At 46.4% G+C, this 19,660-nt stretch overlaps 1 long non-coding RNA gene across 1 annotated transcript in view; it reads left to right on the top strand.

Moving 5' to 3' along the window:
- The first annotated feature begins 2,378 nt into the window (after positions 1–2,378).
- Positions 2,379–19,660, top strand: part of LOC149363753 (uncharacterized) — an 82,570-nt gene continuing 65,288 nt past the window's right edge. Inside the window, exon 1 of the long non-coding RNA XR_016288582.1 lies at positions 2,379–4,779. This is a non-coding gene — a long non-coding RNA (uncharacterized LOC149363753). The remainder of the gene's footprint in view (positions 4,780–19,660) is intronic.

The following is a 19,660-nucleotide window of genomic DNA, read 5'->3' as shown; positions in this document are numbered from 1 at the left end:
GCTATGCTGAGAGTGAGCGAATTGCATACCAGGTGTAAAAGTTTCTCTGTCAACATGAGCCAGGGCTTTATTAAAAACGCCTCCCATCTACTCCCGATAACTCAGGATCGAAGAGCGCTTAAACTTTGTTCAGTTCACGCGATGTTTGAGTAACGGGGTGCCTTTTAAATATACGACCTCAGCGCTACTAAAGTGCCGGTTCGAATTAACCGGTAGTTCGGTTCGAAGTAATAAGATTGCGCCGCATAAAGGTGTCTGAAAGTCTTTAAGTTGTCATTTTCATGTAGCTATAGCAACGAAGAAACCGATATTGCATCGCTGAAAACATGGTATAGTTTCTTCTGTTCGACAGAAGAGTTGTTTAACCGACTCACTTTTTCTGTTTCCGTAAACAATTTTCTATCAACAATCGAAGCATGAGCTGCGAGACACTGTGCGTAAAGCAGTAGACTGCTGCGTGAGTTAGTAAGGGTTCAAAGCGTAAAAAAGGTGAGAAACGATAGCACCAGTAAATAGTTACGATTTCAGCAGCGCGAACACAGTTAGGAAAAAACAGAAGGCGGACAGTACTCACTGTTGTAACTCACCTAATATTCTGAATAGTCAGTATGTGAACGAGAAATTTTCAGTCAGACGTACTATGACATCAGAGGCGACGCCTATCGCTCCAAAATGGCATACCTCCATAATCAAGCACCGTTATGGCATCACTTCATTTCTTGCAAAGCCCTAGACACTGCTAGCCTTTATCATGACGGCATCTTATCGGCTGCCCACGTAGATGTCACCGCGGTTAACATTTTTCTTACAGTCAGTGACTCCAGATATAACTTTGAAATCCGACATAGCCCTGTTCCCCCTCCCTGTGCAAGCCCACAATTCAATACGTAGTCTTCGACATACTCTAGCACAGCAATCAAAGCTTCCATCTAGAATTACAGCGCCGTCTCATATCTCACTTGTTCACTTCCGTCCTAACTTTAATCATGTACAGCTTTCGAAAAAAAAAAAATGCTGAGCCAAGGAAAGTTTGCGTAGCATTCTTGAGGGGGGAGGGGGGGGGACCACAGTTCGTCTTACATTCATCAAATTTGAACGCTGGCGATGCATAAGGAAGTAAATCTCACCGGGTCCAGAACTTTTGACAAAGGGTGCACATCTGCTTTCTCATTTTCAGTTCCGTTTTGTTCTGTTTTTTTTTTTTACTGCTCACCCTATTACCGGGTATAATTAGCGTGAACGAGACTCACTGGCGTTCTTCTCTAAAAACTTCTGACACGCACGAAAGAAAAATTTCAATTACAATAAACAGTGATATAGGGGAGCCATTCCATCATCTTGTTGCCTAAAAAGGACCATCTCTGCGAGCTATGGAGGTTGTTTTGTTCGAAGTGTCTCAGCTGGTCATGCTAATGCATACGAAAAGTGGCAAATCACTAATAAAGGCTACTGTTAGCTACTCCGAAATCGGAATGGTTCGTGATGGCTAACGAACGAGATCACATTTGGATTCACGCGCACTACGGAGGCTGCTAACATTCATATTATTGTCTTCTTCCCTCTCCTTAAAACACTCTTAATTTTGATGATAAGTGCCTTACACTTAGAACTAACATACAGAGTTCAGTGGAGTTTCTGTAAAGCACAAGAAAGGCAGACTGGACTCACAACACACAAAATATTCCGTGCACTAGGCAGGAACGTGAGCACATTGTGGTTCATTTCAATTCAGGACCAAACAGGATATGGTTGTAAACGTAAGTGTTCACACCCCCACGTGACGACGATAAGATGTGAGGGCGCCATAATCCGAGCAGCGCCAATTTCTTCACGGCCACACAAGAAACGAAGATTCCTCAGTGCACAAAAAAAAAAAAATGGGGCTTCATCCACGATAGTCCTTCAGAATGGCAGCGCATCGCACTTGAAACTCGGGGCTGTCTAAACAGAGCCAGCATCCTGCGCGAACAGAGATCCCAAGAGCACAAACATCACACATGTAACTCTTCTAGAGACGGCGCGAAAGTTTTTCCTCACTTGGAGGCCGCGGGGAACGCGTCCGCGCGTGGTCAGTGGTTTCGCGCAGTTTTTGCAAAGGAACGCGGCGCACCGCGCGCGCGTCGTCTGCTACGAGTTCCCCACTCCCTCACCCTCTCTCTCCGTTCACTCTGCGCATGCGCCGGTCCCTGGAGTTCCGCGATTGGGCCCATCGGTCCTCCACCGCCGCGCTTTGTCCGGCGGCGCAGTTTCGCCGATCCCCTTTTCCTCTCCTTCCCTCTCCGGGGCGCCCGCGCTCTCCTCTGCTCCCCATTCGGGAGCGCGCACATGTCCCGCAGCCGCCCTCCTATATCGCGCCCATTTCGAGAAGAAGCCCTGGCCGACCGACGACCTGCTGCTGCTTCGCTCGCGTACGGCGACGCGCGCCCACCGGCGGCCTTGCTCCCCGGCCCAACGACGACGCCCAGGATTCTCTCGGGCTACACCCAAACTTCGGTCTCCCCCTCTTCCCGTCTGGCCTTTCTCGACCGCCGGGCTCCCTTTTTTTTCTCCCTTGATCTTCCCGCGAAGGTGACTCTCTCCGGCGCTTGAAGCAGGCTTGCAGCGCTCAGTTTGTTGCATCGGACGGTCGCCGTGGTCTGCTCTGCTCCGCTCCTCTGGTCAGTTTGCGTGCTTCCTTGTGCGGTGTTTATTTTCCCTATTCGTTACCCCTTTGCGAGTGCATCGAAGTCGGACAGCATGGAATAACTTATCTGGACAGCTATTGTTCTGCAATCCTTCAAGCTTTGCGTCGGCCGTGTGACCATCGCGTTCTTGAAGCATCCGTGGTATTCTCGTTGCATAGTTTGCAGTGACCTGGTGAATTGCAATGAGAGTGTGCTCTGTGGATGATAACTCCGAGTGATTGGTGGCTGTGGCGCTGCTTTTCGTAACATTGTACTTTGTGGTGACGCGCTTCCTTTGCAGTGAGACTGCGCCTTTTTGCTTGTTTGTTTTGGGCGGTGCAGTAGGTTTTTGAGGCATTTTATTATCTTTGTTAAGTATTTTACGCTGTGTGCCCATACATCGGTATCCGTTTCAGCCCTAGAGTTATATAAAAGAGGCTTAAAGATGTTATCAGCATTCTGTTCTCGTTGAAAAGTGTGGTCAAGCACGACTGCTTTTAAGAATAGGCGCCTCGCAAGTTTTGCCAGCAATGCCGCCTTCTCAGGAGAGGCTGAAAGTAATGTCTCGCTTCGTCACTCGCGGAAACTTCTGTCAGGCTTCCAGCGCCTTCACCAGCCAATATTGACGCTATGAGAATTGCTGCAAAATTCTTCCTGCGCCTAGCGTTGCGCTGCGTAATCATGTAGCGATAAGTTACGCCTCTTAGAGGTCGTTGCTTTATTTCGCTTTTCTAACGGTTTGTTTTACTAGATGTGAAGATAGCGCCGAGCCGGGAATAATCTTAGGTAGTGCGCTTAGCGTAGGCTTGTTTTTCTGTACCTTTCTCGGAATTCTTTCGCTTCGGCCTTCGAACGACGATCCCATAATAGAACGCTGCAGCATTGTTCGCTTACGAAATCATTTCGCTCGCGCACTGCTCGTTCTTTGCAAGGTTTCACCTTTCACAGACAAAAAAAAACAAAAATACTTTCGTCTAAAAGAGCAATACCAAGGAAGGTTTAAGTATAAGCTTATTTACAGTGAATAAGACTACAAGAACGCGTTCAGCGAACTTTTACTTTTTATCCCTATGCACTTGCCGAGTGTACGTACGCGACCCCTGTATACTGTCTTGAAGATCCAGAGGGAATCTTTAAACCGGTTACCTTTCCTCGTTCATCGGCTAGAAGAGCAACGCAATTTCGCTACGCGAGAAGTATCGCGAACTTTCGCTTCTTAGTGTGCATAGCAACGTTAAAGCATTCTGAGATCAGGATTTCGCTTACGCTAAGCAGAGCACTGAAAGAGAGATAGAAAGAAAAGAAAAGCGGCAAACAAGCTTCCGCGGCACGCGCGTGTATCCACTTACAGCCGCGGACTACAATACTTAAATCGCGACTATACCAGCGCGAGTGACTGCTTGCTCTTACTCCAGTTTCTTTTATACGCTGCTGTTTTCGCATCTGCATCGCGACTAAACGCGTGAGTACGCTTCGCTCGATTCGCTGCTCGCTTGTGTGACTGTCTGCAGGATTTTACTGTTCTTCGAAGAAGCCAACGAACGAACGCTAAAGGGGCGCCGAACAGTCTGCCCGCCGAGGAAAGGTGACTCACCGTCTCTCTGATTACGAGACAGAGTGCTTCGGGCCCGCATCGTGCGCGTCGCCTAGCCAGTGTTTGTGTGTCTTGATCGTTCCGGGCCAGCGGTGACGCCAGTGCTTGTGCGCCATCCTAACAGCGCGACAGCGTCGTCGCTTAGACCAACGAACCATCGACGACGACGAACAGCCGCATCGAAACAACAGCAGAAGAAGAAGAGAGCGCCGAGACGCTTGCACAGCGCGTTATTCCTGCGTGTAGCGCGACTCCACGTTTAGTCCTAACGCGAACGCGCGTCCAGCCGCTGTGCGTCCCCCGAGCGTCTCGTGAGCGACAAGGAGAAGCGGCTCGGTGGCCATGAAGCTGAGCGTGGCCACCTACCGGGCGAGTACGGAGCGTCTGGCCTCGTTGCGGCAAACCACGTACGGCACGAATAGCGAAAACCGTCGCGGTAGCAGTTTGGACAGCGGAGCGGCTCGGTTCTTGCAATCCCGGAAACCTTCGCGCTATGCCATCACCAGCGTCTCTCTGCCCAAGGTGAGATAACAAAGTCCGGCTGAGCTGTCTTATACTTCTCTCCATCGCTGTTGATACTGTGTGTCGTTTGTGCTCGAGTCGTGCGATATTGTCTGGTGATTGTGTACTGATGTGTCACTCTAGTGCAGTTGTGTGGTGATGTGACGTGTCTCTTGTGGGAAGTGTTGCACGAGTTGTCGCGGTTTGTTTGTTCTGTGAAACTCAGTGTCCGTGAAGACGTCTAGAACTAAAGTAGTTCTCAAGACGTGTGAGGTAGCTAGTTTTCTGGGATGCAGAAAGAGTGTATAAAAGCTTCTTGCTTCAAGTCTTAAGTTCTTCTGGCATGTTCTGGTACGTACCGCCATCAACCCAATGTGGCGCTTATCAATCTCTGAGTGACTGTCTGTAATGAGCAAGTGACGGCGTGACTCGAGGAAAGACCCCGCTCTCAGTCGGGACCGTTACGAACTTCCGCAGGCCTTTGTCTTTGGGGAGCCATGGAGCAGATTCACCTGCTGGGTATTGCAGGTGCTTCCTGAATAACAACGTCCCTGTACAGATAATACCAATATAAAAAGGAACAGGTTATACACATGCAAGCAGTGGTTATTTGATTAGTGAAAAAAAAACACTTTTTTTCTTTGTTTGTTTTTTTTTTCTCTACGGATAATGCCCATAAAGCAGTTTTAATCTCTGTGCAGAAGTAGTAACAGAGCCACCGCGGTGGCTCAGTGGTTGTAGGGCTCTGGTGCTCACCCGAAAGACGCGGGTCCGAACCCGGCCGCGGCGGGCACTTTTTGTTGGAAGCAAAATGTTTGAGGCCCACGTACTGTGCGATGCCAGTGCACAATAAAAAAATTTGAGGTTGTCGAAATTTTCCGAAGCCCTCCACTTCGGCATTTTTCATAGCTTGAGTTGCTTTGGAACGTTAAGCCTCATAAATCAAATTAAACTAGAAATAATGAGAGCATTCGCCTTGTATACTTTGTTGCGTAGTTTTGTTTCATGCTTTATATGCCAGTGCCGCCTGGAGGCTTCCTTTACTAGATACTTGACATGCCAGATGCGATCGAAACAGTGAGCTAACATTTCCGAGGTTTTCTCGACGCCCCTTTGATAGCTAAGCAGAACGCTAGAACAATGGCTGGAAACGTTTCATAAACCATATCCTACTGGACGGCATTTTTTCCTAAGTATTCACAGTGAACCTTTTGTGCCTTAGAGGAAATTTTTCGCTGCGTGCGCGGCAAAAGATCGGAACACTGGCGTTATAAGATCCCATCTTAGACATCACTAGCAAACAAAATGTGCATCTTAATGGATGTGCACAAGCTCATTCACTAGCACACTGTCCTAACAACACACGGGACTGCAGTGATCGTTTGAAGTATACTGCATGCTTGTATAGGATAGAATTCAGCAGCAAATGTTTTCAGAGCGCAGTCTGTTTTTTTTTTCTTCCAGTTGTTTTCAGCAATGGTTTTGCGATACTATATCAGCAACTTAAGTACATATGGGTGGAAAAAGATGAGAAATTTCTCTTTGGTTACGGTGGTTACCATTTTCTGTGCTCGTTCAAAAAACATCGCGATCAAAGATTCGCCGCAAAATGCACTGGAAAGAAATATATAAAAGAGAAAAAAGCGTCGCTGAAAAATATCCGGCAAAGCTTGAAAACAGCTTGCTCACACAAACGTAGTTTCTTATTTCCACATCTGTTTCTGTGTTTGAATGTTCCGAAAGCACTGAAAGCAGAAGACACCTGGCCTAACCAGTGGAACAGCCGACTAACTAAAACTTGTTAGTCATCTTACGATCAATACATGAATACAACCACGTGTGTTTGCTTTGGAAAGTGCAGAATTGAAGTTTGGTCATGTAAATTTTAAGTAGCCGTGCAGTTCTTGGAACTTCACAATTCCGCACGTTAAGACGAAAGGTTTGTATGACGTTCTTATAGAAATGAGTTGCATGTTTTACCGCGGTGATTTTTTTTCTTATGACATCTTGCTGCTAGCGGTGCTTCGCGGCCTCCATTTTTCGACTCGTGGTATTTTGTTCTCGTGAAGCGTTTGCCTCGTTCTTCTCTCCCTCCATTTTTTTTATATATATAAATCAATGTCTGCCGTGCTTTTCTAATGCTTTGAAGCGAAATAGTGTCATGGAGAGTGGTGTTTGTCGTGATACGGGGTTTCAGGTGACCGCCTCTCAGGCACTCGCTCTGTTATGGCACCCGGTTCTTGCTATTCGTCATGTCAAAGCAGATGGAGCCGCATGATTTTAGTGTGCGATATTTTTTTTTTCGGCAGGGCCTTTCATTTTTTTCTGTTGCAGAGAGGTAAAGCGGCAGATGTTCCTGCATTTGGAACTATGGGTCGGCAAACCTCTTTTTTTTTTTGTCCGGTATTTCCGTCAGTTTATTTTGGGGTCTTTAAGTCGCTAATGGCCTCAGCGCGTCTAAGTAAGCAAGCTGATGGACTTTTCTATGCAAGGCTGGCTGAAACGACAACCTGCCGTTGTCGTGCACTGGATGGAACTATTCTTGCACATTTTCACCCAAGCACTTCGCGAACGTTCAATCAGGTCTTCGATTTTTTTTTTATAATGTGGTTACAGGCACAAAGCCCTATTATCGCGGGATGTCGTTTGCTGTCACGCGAGCGGAACAGTTCACTTCTATGCATTTCTCATTTCTGAACTATATACGGTGCGACTCGGAACCTCTAGCACAAGCCATTTCTGTCTGTAACATTCTAAGTTTTTATTTTATTTTCCCGATTGTGCAATGCTTAGGCCGGTCTCACCTCTGTCTTGGAAATTGTATAAGGAAAGTTCGATAAAGTTGGCCGTAGAGAAATGGGAACCTACGAGAGAAAAGATTGATGAAGCTATAGGCAACGTATCCTCGCAAATACTTGTATATCGCTAGGATTCTAAAAAAAACTTGACTCTTGTTGCGGGTTATGCACATACAGTTTAATGTCAAGAGGTCTAATCTGCAGTTACTCTTGCGTTCAGTGACAAGTCAGAATATTTATTTGATCTATTCTGTGCAGAGATCCCATTGTCCGTAAACTTTTGCGGCATACTGCGCAGCCGAAGCACGATGAAACAAACCATTTCATCAGCATGCAGGCAACGCCTCGTTGCAATAGGTATGCATGAGGAGCAGATTTTTTTTGGTGCAGGCTTCTTCTACATGCATGAGCCCATATCTTCATGTTCAACATGCAAGAAATATTAACATCTGGGCTTTATTAAAGCATCGGGTAATGGCACCTAATGCACCCAGCAGAAAGTGATAAAAGTAGTTAGTTACGGTTAGTAAAGGCTAGCACAGGCTAAACAGCCCCCAAAAATTGTTTAAAACCTGGAATAAAATGGGAAAAAAGTACTCTAAGAGCCTAGAGGTATATCTTCGCCTCTACAGTTAGTAAAATGGATCTTTGGGTACGAACTTCGTATTCGTTGCAATATCTGTCTATACTGTACGGTAGCCTTTATGTCTTGATAAAGAAGTATTATACACAGAAAGCCACAGCACAAAGGAGTGGTTGGATAGTAAAGTTTTCCAATCACAGTAGACTTCATTTTCTGTGTTTTGCGTGGAACACAATTCTAACTACGAGACACACTTTCGCGTCGGTGTTATTAGTTATTCGAGCTCAATCTTTCATCATCTCTCTCTTTTTTTTTCCACTGCTTGGAGGGTGTTCCAACCGGAAAATTATCAAAGGATGTGACAGTGAGTTTCTCTGCAATGAGAGTTGTAGAAACTGGAGCTTTTATTCTCATACTTCGCTTTACGATGGATGTGCTTTGAGAGGGAACTTAACCGTAAAAACCAATTAGCCGTGTTCGGGCTATTGGTTAACAAACTATGAACGAACTTGAACCACGAGTTTCCCCGAGACAATTCTCCTAGTACGACCACTGATAAAAAAAGGTAAGAAAGATAGAACATCCTAGTTTCCTAGACGTTGTACCCGAATGAGGAGTGAAACGAAACAAAGAGAACGGTTTTCGATAATTTTGTTAAGCTTGACATCACAATCCATACCATTTGTGCATAAAGACAGCCATCAGGCAGAGTTTTTTTTGTTTTGCACAATGATCGACAATTTCCTAGTAAAAAAAAAAAGGAAAAATCCTCTAAAAAATAATGTAGTCACGCTTAATCTCCGAGTCTAGCACAGAGGAGCGCAATTTAAAACAATACTTCTACGAATGTCTTTTATGAGCTGTTCAGCTCGGTCCTTAAAGCTACCGAGAAAAACATGCCTGGAAGATAATTTTTTTGTTCATCGTCTCTCCCTTTTCGTCCACTACCTTTATTGCATGATCGTGTTCCCGCTCTCTTATAGTGATGAGCGAATGCTATTGGTCGCTTTACGAGCACACATACCATGCGCTCCAAATGCGCCCCGGAGGGAGGCAGCATGCCTCTTCTGACGATATCCGCGTTCGCATCTTGGTGACAGTAGGGTTGAGATTACTGGTCCCGTATGCTCATAAAGAAATGTCCACATGGACGGCTCAGTGAGCCCTATCACTTCTTCTGGCTCCGTGGTCATACCCGCAAGCACTACAGAAATTAGAGTTAGGACAGGTCACCCCACTTCTTCGACGGGTGCAGAACTCACCGCTCTTCGTGTCGCCATTGAATTCATCAGTCAGCAGCGCCCTCAGCGGTGATCTATTTTCACCGATTCTAAAGCTGTCCTCCAAGGCTTACAAGCTGCTCTTCGCCGTGGAGCCCATGAACAACTGGTCGCAGAAATTCGACAACTACATCACTCTGCCATCAACAAAGTACATGACATTATCTACCAATGGCTACCGGGGCACAGCGGCATAGCAGGCAATCACCGCGCGGATGAGGTCGCGCGAACTGCTCACGACGACGGCGATTCTGTGTCGATCCCCATTTCGAGATCATACGCAGCGAGCAGGCTTCATGCACTTGCGCGGGTCATCACGCTTGCCGCGTGGAATTCCGGCCAATTTTGCAATTCCCGTTTAAAATCCTTGGACCCAGATCTGAAGCTCCGGCTACCATCAGGCCTACCACGACGAGAAGAAACTTTGCTGTGTCGCCTCTGGCTTGGTGTAGCTTTCACCAACCATTACTCATTCTTAATCGGTATGGCTGATAGCCCTGCATGTGCCATCTGCGGGCATGACGAGACTATAACCCACATTCTTTGTGACTGCCCTGCCTACGCCACCGAAAGGCAGTCTCCCAGCCGTGCGCTGGAGCGCCTAGATCCACGCCCACTGACGGAAATGAAGATTCTCGGCCACTGGCCGCGGCGGTCGTCGGCGGAGAAGGCCTCCAAAGCACTGTTCCGCTTCTTGAGAACTGGCCTGCACGATAGGTTGTGACTTCAACGAACCGTGACTTTTTAGAGTGACTTCAATTTTCTGTTACTCTCCTTTCTCTTCCTTTCATTTTTTTATCCCCTCACTCCTTTCCCCTCGTGTAGGGTAGCAAACCGATTATTCTTCCGGTTAACCTCCCTGCCTTTTCTCTTCTACCTCCTCCTCTTCCTCCTCGATCGATATGCCGTCTTTGTTGCCAGTATTCGTACTCTATTGCTACGGGACATGTATTATCAGTTTCTAATAAAAAAAAAAGGCTTGTGCGACGACACGCCGAGACAGTAGTAAAGAAGTTGACGTTTCTCGTGTCTCAGTGGTGTACTTATGTCGTTCTCTTTTACTCATTTCAATTTAGTTGAGAATAATGACCTCCAGGCTTGTCCTCACTTGTTATAAAAACCCAAATCTACGTTATGTATAAAATAGACGAATGCTAAAGTTTATGAATGCTAGCAGAAATGATGAAGTATACCTGAAGTGGGGTCAGTGACGCATGGTTACACCATTCAAATACTACTATGAACAATTTACTTAGCATGGTTTCTTACATACCTGCAAATTAGCTAGTTCTGTTAACTTGAAATCTAATAACTGCAGTAAAAGCCATAAAACTTGAAATCCTTAATCAGTATTATGCTGTCATGCTCGGATAAGTTCGGAGGAGCGTCGCGCGAGCTGCACGAGAAGTTCCTCGGGAAGAGCAACATGGGTCGCACAATCCCTGCCCTTAGCTGTGATATCAAGTCATACCCTTAAAGGGCCACTGACCAGGGTCCGGACATTTTTGAAAAACAAGCCCACTGCATAGATGAGGCATCGAAGATAACCTCTGCAAAATACTAGAGCCATGCGCGCCCCGAAAAGCTGCAAAAATTCAAATCAAAGCCCACACGTTCTTTCCTTCAACAAAAAACGTCCCCGCCCCACTACTCTGAACCCCCTTGACGTCATGAGGGTTACTTTCGCTAAAGGCCATTGGTGCAACTCCATTGGTGCATCGTTCTGACTGACGGGAGAAGGTTGGGCGTAGCCTTGGCGTCGCGTCGTCTGCACAACGCTTTCCGCAGCGCCTTCTGTTATGACCCATGCCTAAAAACCCGCATGAAGGAACAACAACAAAAAAAAAACTGCGGAGGGAGCGTACGGTGACAGCCTTGAACCCTAGCCATAAAAAGTAAAAAATAGTAAAACTGAGTGAGTTGGTTCGCTCCCCCGCCGTGAGCACGTCACGAGACGCTCTGCGTGCGCGCTCCCTTCTCAGTTTTTTTTCTTCTATGCAAGCCCCCAAAACAAGGTTTTAATTACTAGTGCAGCAGGGCCTTTCCCTCGCTCGCCCACTTGACCGCTCCGCACACACACCGCTTATCCTTCGTGCATCTTGCGTACGCCTTGACTCCAATGAATCGCATGGGCTTTGGAGCTGAGAAAAGACACAAACACATAGAACACAAACACACACAGGAAAAGCAAACGGGCGGTTGCCGGGTCCGCGCTTTGCCGTGTGTTTCGAACACAACCGACTTCCGCCCTTCCGCTCGTGAAACGGTGAGGAGGCCTAAAAAAAATGAAAAGGTGGCTCGCTAACTGGGAATGACAAACAGATGTATGAAAGGATGCGCTCGCTAACAAGTCTAGGTGGTCGAGCCGATCGCGCCTCTCGATCGTTCAGTGTGCGGAGAAAATGCAAAAACCAAGAAAAGAATTCTATTGAAGGCGGGGCCATGACGTAGACGTGTGACGCACTCCACAGACACCACGCCTCCGGCTTACATCGGAAAACGAAGGGGTGATTTTGCCTTGCCGAGCCTACTCGACGAGGAGCGGGAGAGAAAAATCTCTAGGAGGGAACGGAAGGAGAGGAGGCTCGCTCCAAGAGCGGTAGAGAGTGTTTGCGACCCGAGGGTGGTCAGTGGCTTTTTGAGGCGGATATTAAGTTCCCTCTCCAATTGAAGAATGAACTCCCGCTTTCACACGTCTGCTCAGTTTAAATACGTTAAACCCCTACCAATTTTTCACATCTGTATTTTTTTTTCTATACCCACTGACTGCTACATGTGTTGGCGCAGTAGATAAATAAATAGCGACAGGCTGAGGCCCTATTTCGGCGGGGAGAGAGGCACTTTGCTCGTTTGCCGTACGATGTCAGTGGTTGGTAAAAAACTCTTAGGAGATCCTGGGTGCATCGTTTGAGTGCACTGACATATTTTACTGCGGCTGATTATGCTGTAGCTCCGCCTTAAGGGCATGACGCGATAGTATTAATGGGTAAATGCCCATATATATGAGGAATAGGTCATTCTCTCCATTCACAGATCCCTGACGGTCTCCATACCACGCCTGCCTCAGTGGTGCATCGGTTAAGCGATGCTCCACTGCTCTGCGATGCTCCACTGCACTGCACTGCACTGCACTGCACTGCAGGTCCCTTTTCCCGAGCAACGTCTCCTGACCAATCATGAATTGAACTGCCACATATCACGATGGGTAGTTTGCCGACAATCCGATGGGCAGGTTGTGATGACGTCACAAGGTTGGCACCGTGTCATGCCTGACTGCCCACCATGCAGGTTGCAACTGAATTAATGATCGCTCCCGAGAAGTTGCTCGGGAAGAACAACCTGGGTCTAAAGTTGATTAGATCCCAGGGGACCATGAGTGACAGCGACGTGGCCACGTGTGGTGGCGGTCACCAGTAACGCTTGCACAGACCATTCTAATGCTAACGGATTAATAAAGCTGTCGGGATCAATCCGTACTTTTTCACCCCAGTGTCCCTTATAGAAGACGTACAGCTTCAGGATGTTGAACCCCACGTGAAATAGCCTAAGATGCGCCAGAAGCTCTTGTGAATCATGTTCGCTGGATGGTGAACAGCATGGGGAAAACGGGCTGAACACAAACGACACTCTGCCTCTAGTTACCGTGGTTCAAGATAGCACGTACCCATAACGAACACTCCGCCATTCCTTTGCAAAAATCTCTGAACAGAACGAGGCACTGGATCAGCAAATGCTGGCTACATTGTCGCTTGTCTTTTTTTTTTGTTTTGCAATAGCTTGTGAAAATGATGACCACTTAGAAGAGGAAATATATATATATTTAGGATAGTATGGTATAAAGAACATTCTTTTCGTGGTTGTTCTCGTCGTGCAGACGGCACGTACACCTGCGGAAACGGCTTCACGGTCATTTGCCAGCAGTCCTGTCCGGGCAGCATGGTGAGATCTCGCAAATTAGATCACAGTGTGCTAGAGCAGCGCCATCGCTAGAAGGGGGCGGCACTCGCCGCGTTGATAATGCCTTCCGGCCTCGGGTGTTCCTGCCACTTGTTCTTTTTTTATTTGCTTTGTTTCCGGCATGCGAAGAAAGACGTTGGAGCAAGGGACGTGAGGGGATGGAGTCGAGGAAAGTCGTCTCTCAGTAGCGAGAAAAAAGAAAAAGCGAACGACAGTCACGGGTTACTGCGCTAACGCGCTGATAAGCGGTGCGGAAATGTGGCAGCGAACTGGGATACTGCGCTTGCCCCGTAATTTGATACTGAGAATTAATAGTTGCGCCGGCTTAAACGGAAACGCGAGAAGTAGTCTACTGCAACCAGCAACCAGCTGACCAGAACTAAATGTCCCTGTAGAAGAACAGAATTCCATAAAAAGTGGCAAAGAATAGTAGGGATTATTTGTTTTAAGGTTCTTATATAGTCGGGAATTGTAGTGGCACGTTGCTACAATTTAATGCCGCGCTGTTACGCCAGCAGTCTTCCGACTGCTCTCACGCACTTCTGCAGAGCGATAGAGGAATTCATTCATTCATTCATTCATTCATTCATTCATTCATTCATTCATTCATTCATTCATTCATTCATTCATTCATTCATTTTAAGCATAGCAGATAATATCTCAGTGGCAGGCAGTCCAATATGATTGCATATTTCTGTAAAAGCGTCTTGTGGGCCGCTGGCAAGGTTCACCAGGAAGGTAAAGTGATAACCTTCGGCAGCAACGGCGGGCTTGGCTTGTGTAATAAGGACTCCCACTAGCTGTACACAATTTTAGTTTCGATGCCTGATCGCCGCCATCTTACTTTGCTGGTGGCGCCCCGTATGAGCCAATCCTAAAAGCGTGCACCGCCGCCATCTTGGGCTGCGCGTGCGGCGTTGGTGCAGAGGGTACTGCGCGCGGTGCTTGTGAATGCTGCCCGTAGCGTGGTGTTTTGCAATGCTCCTGGTGAGGTGCAACCAAAACCAGCAAGCAGGGTCAGTACTATATTTTCCACCGCCACCATTTTGCTGCGCCTCTTTAGCGTTGTCTCGAACTGAATTGTGTCCAAGTGCATTTTTTTAAAGCAGATACTCAAAGCTACGGCCGAATCAATCTCCTCGACGCTTTAACGCTTTAAAATGAAATATAGTGCAAGATAATAAGCATGCTCTCAGCAACAGTGCTTGTAGTACCTGTAGTGTTATATTAGCGAATACGCTTACGTTTTGGGCTTCGCACATATTCGTACGTCGTATGTGCGCAACTAGCGGAACTCTTCTGGCGCAGCGTACCACTTGCGAGTCGTTGCCGATTTGACTGAAATGTTTCAACGTTCCGCACTTACGCATACGGCGCGTACATCGAATAACCCAATTCTGAATGCCCTGTCGAAAGCTGCGGCACCCCCTCGTATCTGCATAGGGCTCACGGAGTAGGGAAAAGTTTGACTTTCCCTGGTATCTCAGCGTACTTCGGCGTTTTAGCACCTCTAAATGTAGTCGTTTCAGATTGGAAGGGCATGGCTTAGGTCGTCTCTACAGTAAAATTTCCGCGATGAATGAAAGCACCCGCGAAGCACCCGGAATGTTGGCAGCAGCGCTGCTATTAGCACTGCGCAGAGGTCGTAGCGTTGCGCAAGAGTGCCGCATCGAAATTTGAATCGAGGAAAGCGCGCCGTGGGGAAGTATGATGTGCAGGTACTACGTTTTCAGAGCGCTTTTTGCGCTTAGCCTACCTGTGAAAGCGCACTAGTGCCCTTGGTAACTAATCATCGAAGAGAGTTTGAGATCTCATTAGGCACAGAGCTCTAGAGTAAGTTGCGTAACAAAATTTAGCCAGTTTTCGCTTCCACGAACTATCAGAAGGTAAGGGCGACGGTTCTCAAATGTACGCGCCCCTGTGCAACGTGCGCTCTAAGCCTTCCATTTTCACTTCGAGCAGGTCACGGAAATCGCAATGAATGGCACCTGTTTTTTTTTTATTTGAGAGCTTTTCTTTGTTCCTGCTTTGCTTTCCACCTTCTTCTATGGTCTGGAGCACTGCTGGCCATAGATCTGGCGAGTTAAAAAAAATGACAAGTCTACTGTTAACCCATTATTGCATATTGTTTATTTTTTTGAGAAGGTAATATGTTCGTGGTCAGTAATAAATGACTCGCCGTCTTTCCTCTCTTTTTTTACAGATACAAACGAATAATTGAGCTGAAATCTTTCGGCTGTGCTTTCTATCTGCTCTTTTTCAATCAAAATAAAGCAAGCGGCAAGTTAGACTATGAGAAGTGATGACCACTATGTGGCAGAAAAGGTGTGAATATGCTAAGTTACGACAAACATGATACAAAACCGTATAAACACGCAAACAAAACATTGCTGGTGGCCTGTCCTTTGCGGGTGATTTTTTTTTTACCATGCGTCATTTTATCTTTTTTTTTTATTGCCTGACAGAAGCTATATTTCGTTATTTCCTGCCTGTTTATGAGCCTCCTTGTTTGCATTCAACTCCCGAAGGCGAACGAAGCGCTGAACAGAAATAATACACCCGCACAAAAAGAATAAAGGAAAAATCAAGATTCGATGCAAGTTCTTGGACAACAATCTGCTAGGCAGACAGCGCCTCTGGGAGATGGAAAGGGAAGCTTTGATAGGCTCCATTCTACTCCAAGTGTTGGTTAACTCTTCGGTCTAGAGTCCATCTCCCTTTGAGAGCTACTTCCTTATAATGACAGAAAAGGATTTCCAACATACTCTGACAGGTAGGCGAGCTAGTCACTGAGCGGTTTTCCTTATTTAACCTAGCTCTTACACCGCCGCTTTCAACCAAGTTATTTGAAGAAAACAAACTCCGAATTCCTTTCCTTCGGACCGGTGTGTCAGCTTGGTAGATCTGAACCACGGCGCAAATGTCGCGAGACGACAATCTCGCGCGAACGTCGGCCGAGGTAATGGGCTCTAGCGGTAGAGCTCGTCGTGCTGAGGCCGCAAGGCGGCATTGCCCCCTTTTCCAAGTTTCGCTATCTGGGCACTCAGATTTCTATGTTTTGGAGTTCAGCAGGCAATGACGAGACGCGTGTGCGTATGTGTGTTTCCGCCCTGCACCGAGCTGGTATCAAAGGTTATACACGAGAAACAAGGAAAGGAAAAGCCCACAATTGTGATATCCTATTCAGCGGTGCAAAACTACTTGTGGAGTGCGGCGAGTGAGAAAATGAGTAATTCAGTTTTTTTTTTCCATACCTGCAACCCTCTAGATACGCACATCTGTTGCAAACGTAATACACAGAAAAAAAATTACCTCACTGGCAGTATCATTACCACGGCGGACCCAGGGATTCCAAGAAGATGCTTGAAATTCTCCGTCTGCATTGCTGAGCAATTTTAGGCTCTTTACTCTTTCCATTCTCTCTCTTCCCTTGCTCCGTTCTGTAACTTGCTCAAACAGGCTACGGCGCTAACCTTTAAGATGGCTTTCAAACGTTGATATATCCTGCGATGACCAGTGAACGTCGTCGACGAAAATATTCCCGCTGCTTTCGCGATTCATTTTGAACACAGTAACTATAACTTGCGTAATTTTATGCGCCATGCCTCATACTTGGCCAGCCTTAGATCATGAACGCGAGAACACGTATCTAAGAAACAGGTGCCGTAGGAGAAAGTCAGCATAAATTTAACACAGCCGCATTTGATATACGTCAGTCGAGCTCACACAGAAGACGATGGCGGTATGTTCTACCCATTAAATGCATTTTTCTCGAGCAGCCGAGTACCGCGTATATCTATCTCTCTAGCTTCAACGCTTTTGGCTCATTACGAAATACAGGCTGCCATTCTCGCTGACTCAAAGCGATAAACGCGACAGACACTGTCAATCTCGTGTGTTGGTATGACACGTTTAAAAGCCCCTCGTTCTTTACTGTCACGTTTACCACTGTCAAGTTTGTTTGTTGTCTTGTTTGCTTGTTTGTTTGTCGTCTTTAACGACGAGCAAATGTTGCCCAATTGTTGCTGGCGAACCTTGCTTAAAGCATAGCGCATCATTCGCGGGCAAGAGCTCGGTGGGCGCATTAAGTAACGCGCATAATTATTACGCAATAGTGCGCGCCACCTAGGCGTATGATTACGAAACTATGTCAGCTTTCGTGAAAACGACGTCGTTCGTACAACCCTGTGCGCGGTTCAGGGAGCAAGCGTTTCCGATGTTTTCGGTGGAAAAATTAACTTTGACATGTGTCAGCCTTGTCACGTGTACGTTGCGAGGTAGAGGAATGACTCAGTTTTTTTTTTTTTTTTTTTAGAGAGAAAAATCACGGTGAGGGTTCGAAGAGCCGTTACACGGCAGGTCCTGTCGGCTTAAACATCTGCCCTTTCGTTGCCTTGATCCAGAATCCTTTGAAGCGCCAATGCTGTCTTGTTTGGTTTCCTGTGGCACTGCACTTAAGGCATTTCCCGGGCTTTTTTTTCTCTTTTTTGTTTTTGGTGAGAAACACAATAAAACAAAATATAGAGATATAAAGTGAGTTATAAGCGAGCGAAATAACAACTGCCTCTCATACAGTAATAACACACGAGCTTTCATTCCTCGCTAGTGGCGATCAAAAATAGCTCTGCGAAGAATTGGCTACTTTCAGAAAAAAAGAAGTGCAGAGTTGCGGAACCAGTAAGCGCTGTGAGCTGCACAGTCAGGAGAATTATGGCGGCATGATTATGAGTAAGTCAATTTTGTAAAGCCCAAACTAGTTGTAAAACCCAGAAAGTGACTTCCAGCAAAATGTATAAAAAAGAAAACAAAACCAACAAAAAAGGAAACGCGTCATGCAGAGATGGTTTTCCTTGCACAGCTCGTAAATAAACACTGACGTAACCGAGTAAAGTATTTTGGGAACTGAGAACGTTATTTCTGGCGTAGAACTCCTAAGTTCTTTAAACATTTATAAAAATTACCTTTCCTCTTCTTTGATGTCAGTTCGACGAAACGACGGATTATTAAATCATCTTCTCCAAAAATTGCTGTTCCTTGCGATCTTTTTTTCTGGCCGTTGTTACGTTAGCTGCGTCGCGCATAGGCGCTGCGCACAAAGTTATCTTTCTTTAAGAAGCTTTTGATTGTACAGAAGCATGTAAAGTAATTAGATTTAACGTAGGGTTTCCTTCGTGAGTGTGGCTGGGTTATAAACGCCTTTAAAACGACAAATTCCTCTAATGTTAGCTCCTGCGTCCTGGGAGGGCAGCTTCGCGAACTGGCGGATCTAAAAATTGCACTCCTCAAAACTCGCGCGCTTGATAACGAATAGGAATAGCAACCGGAGATGAACGGAGAAGTTTTATCAGCTCGCCTTCCCAATTAATTAAGAGGGGCCGTTCTGCTGACTGTAGACATTTTCTAGTCAAAATTCTGCGTACGCTACATGCTCAGTTATGTGATTTAATATTCAGTGCGGAAACATCCTCTAGAACGGGCGCAGCTGCCTGAAAGCGCAGCAGAATTTCGCTTCTCATTATTCATGAGGAACTACGCGAAAAATATTCGTTTAGGAAGAGTACGAAGGCACACGCGTATACTGTAATAACATCACTTCTCTGGAGTGGAGTTTTCAACCTTAACTTGAGCCAAATAAACCCCAGCCTAGCGCCAAGCGATCACAAGAACACCATTCTGAAAGATACATGCTTCTAATTTATGAGGAATGAGAATGCAAATCTCTATCAACGTTTCTTGGTTTTCGTACCGCTTCCGGCATTTTCTTATTAGGTGCATTCGTATAATTGGCGTGATGGTTCTCGATTACGCTGGGTTAACTAGAGTGTGGCGCAGCAAAAGGGAATATAGTTTCCCACGCTCACTTTCCTTCTTTCTATCCAGTTTCCTTTTTCCCAGTCCTTCCCAAGAGCCTGAACTCCGATTGCCGCGAACCGTTCTTGTCCGTTTCCCCACAGTGTTGCTGACAAGGCTCCATATCTTTATATTTCTAGTCCTCTTTCCGTTCTTGCAGCTGGGCATTCCTTTCAACATATATTTTATTTTCACCTGCCCTTTAAACAACATTTAAAGCTAAAAAAAAAATGACGGTCGATTTGCGTAGTTATGCCAAATCTGAATTAGATGCGCTAGAACTTCTGTTTTCATTTCGGGCCCGGTTTTCGGATTCGTTGTTCACGGATGAAAGGTGTTCGGATAGCAATAATGGGTTAATGCTCATACCTGCGGAATGGGTCATTATCTGATTACATACATGGATCCCTGGGATTCTTCATACTACTTCTGGC

This window comes from Amblyomma mixtum, chromosome 2, assembly GCF_055824585.1.
Source record: "Amblyomma mixtum isolate Tamu chromosome 2, ASM5582458v1, whole genome shotgun sequence".
NCBI lineage: Eukaryota > Metazoa > Arthropoda > Arachnida > Ixodida > Ixodidae > Amblyomma > Amblyomma mixtum.
The sequence above is the reverse complement of the archived record's forward strand: the minus strand, read 5'-3'. Positions and strand labels throughout refer to the sequence as shown.